The sequence below is a fragment of the Engystomops pustulosus genome, chromosome 2, assembly GCF_040894005.1.
Source record: "Engystomops pustulosus chromosome 2, aEngPut4.maternal, whole genome shotgun sequence".
NCBI lineage: Eukaryota > Metazoa > Chordata > Amphibia > Anura > Leptodactylidae > Engystomops > Engystomops pustulosus.
The window spans coordinates 40242797-40250069 of record NC_092412.1 but is presented as its reverse complement, the minus strand read 5'-3'; the positions used below and the strand labels follow the sequence as shown (position 1 = coordinate 40250069).

Below are 7273 nucleotides of genomic sequence, written 5' to 3'. Positions count from 1 at the left end.
CGCACATCCTGATATATAAGAGGAAGAACACCGCACATCCTGATATATAAGAGAACGGACACCACGCATCCTGATATATAAGAGGACGGACACGGCGCATCCACAATATATAAGAGGATGGACACCGCACATCCATGATATATAAGAGGAAGAACACCGCACATCCATGATATATAAGAGGACGGACACTGCACATCTATGATATATAAGAGAGCGGACACCGCACATCCATGATATATAAGAGGACGGACACCACACATCTATGATATATAAGAGAACGGACACCGCACATCCTGATATATTAGAGGACGGACACCACACATCTATGATATATAAGAGGAAGAACACCGCACATCCTGATATATAAGAGGATGGACACTGCACATCCATGATATATAAGAGGACGGACACCGCACATCCATGATATATAAGAGAACGGACACTGCACATCCTGATATATAGGAGGACGGACACTGCACATCCTGATATATAAGAGGACGGACACCGCACATCCATGATATATAAGAGGACGGACACTGCACATCCTGATATATAAGAGGACGGACACCGCACATCCATGATATATAAGAGGAAGAACACCGCACATCCTGATATATAAGAGAACGGACACCGCACATCCTGATATATAAGAGGACGGACACCGCACATCCTGATATATAAGAGAACGGACACCACGCATCCTGATATATAAGAGGACGGACACGGCGCATCCACAATATATAAGAGGATGGAAACCGCACATCCATGATATATAAGAGGACGGACACCGCACACCCATATATATAAGAGGACGGACACCTCTCATCCATGATATATAAGAGGACGGACACCTCACATCCATGATATATAAGAGGACGGACACCTCACATCTATGATATATAAGAGGACGGACACTGCACATCCATGATATATAAGAGGACGGACACCACACATCTATGATATATAAGAGGACGGACACTGCACATCCTGATATATAAGAGGACGGACACCGCACATCCGGATATATAAGAGGACGGACACCACAGATCCTGATATATAAGAGGATGGACACCGCACATCCTGATATATAAGAGGACGGACACCGCACATCCGGATATATAAGAGGATGGACACCGCACATCCATGATATATAAGAGGACGGACACCGCACATCCATGATATATAAGAGGACGGATACCCCACATCTATGACATATAAGAGGACGGACACTGCACATCCTGATATATAAGAGGACGGACACCGCACATCCGGATATATAAGAGGACGGACACCGCACATCCTGATATATAAGAGGACGGACACCGCACATCCGGATATATAAGAGGACGGACACCGCACATCCGGATATATAAGAGGACGGACACTGCACATCTATGATATATAAGAGGACGGACACTGCACATCCATGATATATAAGAGGACGGACACTGCACATCTATGATATATAAGAGGACGGACACTGCACATCCATGATATATAAGAGGACGGACACTGCACATCTATGATATATAAGAGGACGGACACTGCACATCCATGATATATAAGAGGACGGATACCCCACATCTATGACATATAAGAGGACGGATACCGCACATCCTGATATATAAGAGGACGGACACCGCACATCCGGATATATAAGAGGACGGACACCGCACATCCGGATATATAAGAGGATGGACACCGCACATCCTGATATATAAAAGGATGGACACCACACATCCATGATATATAAGGATGTGTCCTTCTGCATATATTCCCGGCTTCTGGGCAGTCATGATGTTTGCACCTTAAGAATAATAGTGCATGCATCTTTCATGTCCCATCCCCCCAGCTGTAATTTCAGGGTCATGCATGGCTGCCTATACATCCATAGTGAAATCAATGTCATTGTCATGCATGGTGCCAGACTTCATACTATTTATTATTATTTATACTATTGATGGAAACAATATTTTCCCTGAACAAATACAGTGTAATCTTCTTTATGTTTCTATTTATTTCAGGTGGCAACAATGTATCTTTGCTGGTAATGTATGAAAACAGTGAATTCTAAAGTATCTTGTATAATTTGTCTAGTATTTGCTTTTCTGATTGTAAAATCGCTGCGGTATAGGTTGGCGTTAATAGATAATAATACGCTTTCTGATGCGATTTTGGGTGATCGTCTCAAAGAGGTTTCATTTTGATGATATATTAAGGAATGGACTGCAGATGCTCCTAGAAATCATAACTCCGGAGAAGTGGCTTCTGTGATCCCCAAACCTGTCACTTGCTTTTTACCAGGCTACAGCAACTGCATGAGCAATCTCATACTCCCATTGCACAGCCTATTGGTCCAGAGCAGCTGTCAGTCAAGGACAGGGATAGCTTTCTATACTAGGATGGGGTGGGATTCTAGGTTTCCTGGGTAACCATAGTCTGGGCTGAGCTGCAGCGGAGCCTTGGCAGGAGTGTGTCAGCAGCAGCAGCAATAGGCGAAGGAGGAGGAGGAGGGAAGGTGGGGGGGCTGACCGTCACCTCTCCCACTCCAGCATATTGGGGCGAGCACGACTGTCCTGGGTTGCTATCACAATTTTGTACCATGAGCCCATGCTGGCTTCTTGCCTAGGAGGATATCACCAGCAGGGGTGAGTTAACTTCTGTATTTCTAAAAGGGGTAGTAGGGGGGGTTAAAGGGGGTCTACAGCTCATTGATGCATGAGGTATGGGGGTGTGTATCATAATGCCTGACATTGGGCAGGGCTGCCCACTTACTGTCAAATGGACCTCACACCCCTCAGCTCCCTTTGTTTTGCACAAATCTAGATCTCCATTCTCCTATATTGACTTCTGGCGGACTACAAGTGAACTTTCATATAAGGTGACAAGTGGAAATGATCATTCTAATGAGGTTCCATGGTGCAATGGGAAAGTTGGGTATTGACTTGCACCTAGATAGCTTGGTGCATTGGAAGATGTATGAGAAATTGTGAATTGGAACGAAAGCTGCAATATATGCAAAAATGCATCAATTTTTCCCCCCCTTGCTCTTGGTGTATGTGTGCAGTGCTGCTGAGTATGTCATGTATTCCTATTGTAAAGTAAGCAGCCAGTGCGGGACACATATCATCATAGGAACCCTTGGAATGGACCATTCAGTAGCATCGCTGCCCGTGCCTATTATGGAATCAGTCAAGCCTAATTGAATTCTTTTGTTGTGGTCTCCTAGCAGTACGTAGCCAGCGTCCCCTTTGATGCAATAGGTGCCTGCAACTCATCACTTGCCTCTCTTCGCCCCCTCGCTAAATAATTGGCTTGGCTCTATTAACGACACGATTAGCAAGCGATAATTACGCATACTAATACGGACGTGCTTAGAAGAATCGCAGCTATGTCTTTAGTAGGAGCCCTGCAGTAGGCTGCCCAGCTGAGAAGGGGTTAAATCCACGTCCCCATGTGGGAAAACCATGGAAAGGATCCACTTTCTCCTCTCGGTATATTTGCTGTAAGATGAGATGTGGCAGCTGTTGATCTTTGGGTGCTGGTAAGTTACTCATAGCATTGATTACAGAGGTGTATACCCCCCTTGCTGTAGATCAGGGGGGGCCGCCTGCTGCCAAAACGGATCCCACTTACAGAAACATTTACCTTGGCTGACTCCGGGGGCCATAGGATAAACTTTCGCTGCTGCGCTGCTTCTTCTCTGTGTATCTTTAATTCTATCTTTAATTTCTAAAGATTCTGCATATTCCGCGTCTCTGCCCATATATGATGACATTATAGAGCAACAAGGGCTGTGCTCACAAGAGCTTACAATCTATGAGATATATTATTGGCCAGAAGTTATCATACCAATCCCATGTGATATACACTTGTGTATATGGGTGCCATGTGCAGCTGGTGACTGTCCAAATGTAAATAATTGCATTGACTGTAAAGCAAGCGCCGATCACGTGAATGTGCTTGGGGATATGAATGTATATAGTGATATAACTTATAATAGACACAGGACGTAATGGTGGGGAATAGCTGCACATACAGATCCCTATACACATACATCCTGTGAAAAATGTTTTTTGATGATTTATTTAGATTCCTAATACGGAATTAATAATGATAATAATAATCTTTGTGTAGCGCCATCATATTCCATAGCAATGTACAGTTCATGAGGGACATATACAAACAAAATAAGACATTACAGAGTAATAACATGGGCATAAGAAACAATAGAAGTAAGGGCCCTGCTCAAAAGAGCTTACAGTCTATAAGGATAAGGGCCCTGCTCAAAAGAGCTTACAGTCTATAAGGATAAGGGGGTGACACAAGAGCTTACAGTCTATAAGGATAAGGGGGTGACACAAGAGCTTACAGTCTAAGTGGATGAGGGGTGACACAAGAGCTTACAGTCTATGAGGATGAGGGGTGACACAAGAGCTTACAGTCTATACGGATAATTGGGTGACACAAGAGCTTACAGTCTATGGGGATGAGAGGGTAACACAAGAGCTTACAGTCTATGAGGATGAGGGGGTGACACAAGAGCTTACAGTCTATAAGGATGAGGGGGTGACACAAGAGCTTACAGTCTATGAGGATAATGGGGTGACACAAGAGCTTACAGTCTATGAGGATGAGGGGTGACACAAGAGCTTACAGTCTATGAGGATGAGGGGGGACACAAGAGCTTACAGTCTATGAGGATGAGGGTGTGACGCAAGAGCTTACAGTCTATGAGGATGAGTGGGTGACACAAGACACAAGACCTTACAGTCTATGAGGATGAGGGGGTGACACACGAGTTTACAGTCTATGAGGATGAGGGGGTGATACAAGAGCTTACAGTTTATGAGGATGAGGGGGCGACACAAGAGCTTACAGTCTATGAGGATGAGGGGGTGACACAAGAGCTTACAGTCTATGAGGATGAGTGGGTGACACAAGACCTTACAGTCTATGAGGATGAGGGGGTGACACACGAGCTTACAGTCTATGAGGATGAGGGGGTGACACAAGAGCTTACAGTCTATGAGGATGAGGGGGTGATACAAGAGCTTACAGTCTATGAGGATGAAGGGGTGACACAAGAGCTTACAGTCTATGAGGATGAGGGGGTGACACACGAGCTTACAGTCTATGAGGATGAGGGGGGTGACACAAGAGCTTACAGTCTATGAGGATGAGGGGGTGATACAAGAGCTTACAGTCTATGAGGATGAGGGGGTGACACAAGAGCTTACAGTCTATGAGGATGAGGGGGTGACACAAGAGCTTACAGTCTATGAGGATGAGGGGGTGACACAAGAGCTTACAGTCTATGAGGATGAGGGGGGACACAAGAGCTTACAGTCTATGAGGATGAGGGGGTGACACAAGAGCTTACAATCTATGAGGATGAGGGGGTGACACAAGAGCTTACAATCTATGAGGATGAGGGGGTGACACAAGAGCTTACAGTCTATGAGGATGAGGGGGTGACACAAGAGCTTACAGTTTATGAGGATGAGGGGGTGACACAAGAGCTTACAGTCTATGAGGATGAGGGGGTGATACAAGAGCTTACAGTCTATGAGGATGAAGGGGTGACACAAGAGCTTACAGTCTATGAGGATGAAGGGGTGACACAAGAACTTACAATCTATGAGATTTCAACCTTTGAACATCACCTTCGCAGGAAAAAATGAAGCCGAAAGCTGTTGCAGGGTTGATTGATTTTTGCCATGGCTGGAATTTCTACCGATATTCTGTAACCATTAAGTTTAATCGTACCGTCCATCAGAGATAGAGGAACAAAAGATATGGGGTGCTACACATGAATCTTTTTTTGCCCTAAGCCAATGCCCTGCACCCATTTCTACACCCCCACACAGTATAATTTCCCACAGTTCACCCCATCTCCCCCCATATTGTGTCCCCCAGGAGCTCCCCTTTTTAGTTTTTTTACAGCCTGATCCGTAAAATTCACATTCATATGAGTGGATCCTTTGAAATCAGTGGGGGATATTTATCGAAACTTTTCTAACGTACAAGGCCGAAGTAATCACAATTTACTTACAGGGTCACCGGAGTTCACTGAAAGTGCATTGTCCATCTATAATGCAGGGTGCCGCTATTCACTAAGATCGTGCACCAGTTCACCATCCTTTTTGAAGTGTATTTTAAACATAGGGCGTGCGACACAATTTAAAAGTTAAATACGGCGCTCGGTCCGAATCAGTTTGACCGTCCGATAGCAAGCCCCCTAATATGTGTTGCATGGTACCTAGCGCAGCTGTGCCATAAAAGGGTCGCATGCGCCACAATCCCAGCGCACACACTTATTCAATACCTGTGCAAGCCGTTTTAGCCCAAAAACAGGTGAACAGTCCGACAAAAGTGCGCAGAGCGCCCCTTAGTAAATGAGCCCCAATGCATTGCAAACTGCCAGACATTGCGATTATTTTCCCCTTTACCCCACCGCTTCACCAAGTGGGCCTGTAACTGTTCCAGCCTGAACTAAAAATAGCGCCATTCTACATCAGGGATTACATTTTGTAAATTATAAACTGCATACCTGTAATCTGTTCGTTCAGCACAAGCTTCTAATAGAAGGGTTAAACCTTGTATTAATCACTAGCCAGTGCAGATCCAACATGGTTGTTACTTTGCCCAGTACAAAACCTATTGCATTGAATCACATGCCAATTTCACAGCAGCAATAGAAGAGTTTGCTGATTTTGTAGAAAGCAGTGACCTCTCTGTTCATGGGGTGATGAGAATTGGGTCACATGACACAGGACAAGGTTTATGTTTTCAGAACTTTAAGATCATTAAGCTAATGGAATGGCCGGCATGACCCAAAGGAACAGAAGAGTAATAAAAGGAATCTATGTATGTTCACATCGACAGCGTGTTCTGCTCTGACACAATCCTGGCAAGAATACTATAACCTCTAGCACTATCCTTACCACCAAAAACTGGTAGACCCCATAACAGGGCATAAAATTGACCCATCTTACATGTACTAGTCCAATTAAGAGCAGAAATAATGACCATAGTGTGAATGGATCTTCATAGATATTCATAGCTCTTCATAGACATTGGGGCAGATTTACTTATGCGTTGTCCAATGAGGATTCGGGTCTGCCACGATTCACTAAGATCGTGCGCCCGAGTTCCTGCATCCGTCGCTTCTGCTCTGAGGTCCGCCGGAGTTCACCTGCTCCTTCATGTTGCATGTAAGTGCTGATCCTGCAACACAATTCCGTTTTTAAATTCCACGGTTTGTTCGCAT

General features: G+C 44.8%; 1 protein-coding gene across 2 annotated transcripts in view; it reads left to right on the top strand.

Annotated features, from left to right (window-relative positions):
• Positions 1 to 2458: 2458 nt before the first annotated feature.
• The window catches only part of LNX2 (ligand of numb-protein X 2), a 96395-nt gene continuing 91580 nt past the window's right edge, over positions 2459 to 7273 (top strand). The window contains exon 1 of one of the 2 annotated variants that reach the window (XM_072134341.1): positions 2459 to 2648. The gene's annotated coding sequence lies outside the window, so the exon portion shown is untranslated. Of the gene's footprint in view, positions 2649 to 3377; positions 3545 to 7273 lie in introns of those variants that run through there. The other variant, XM_072134342.1, reaches the window with a different exon arrangement.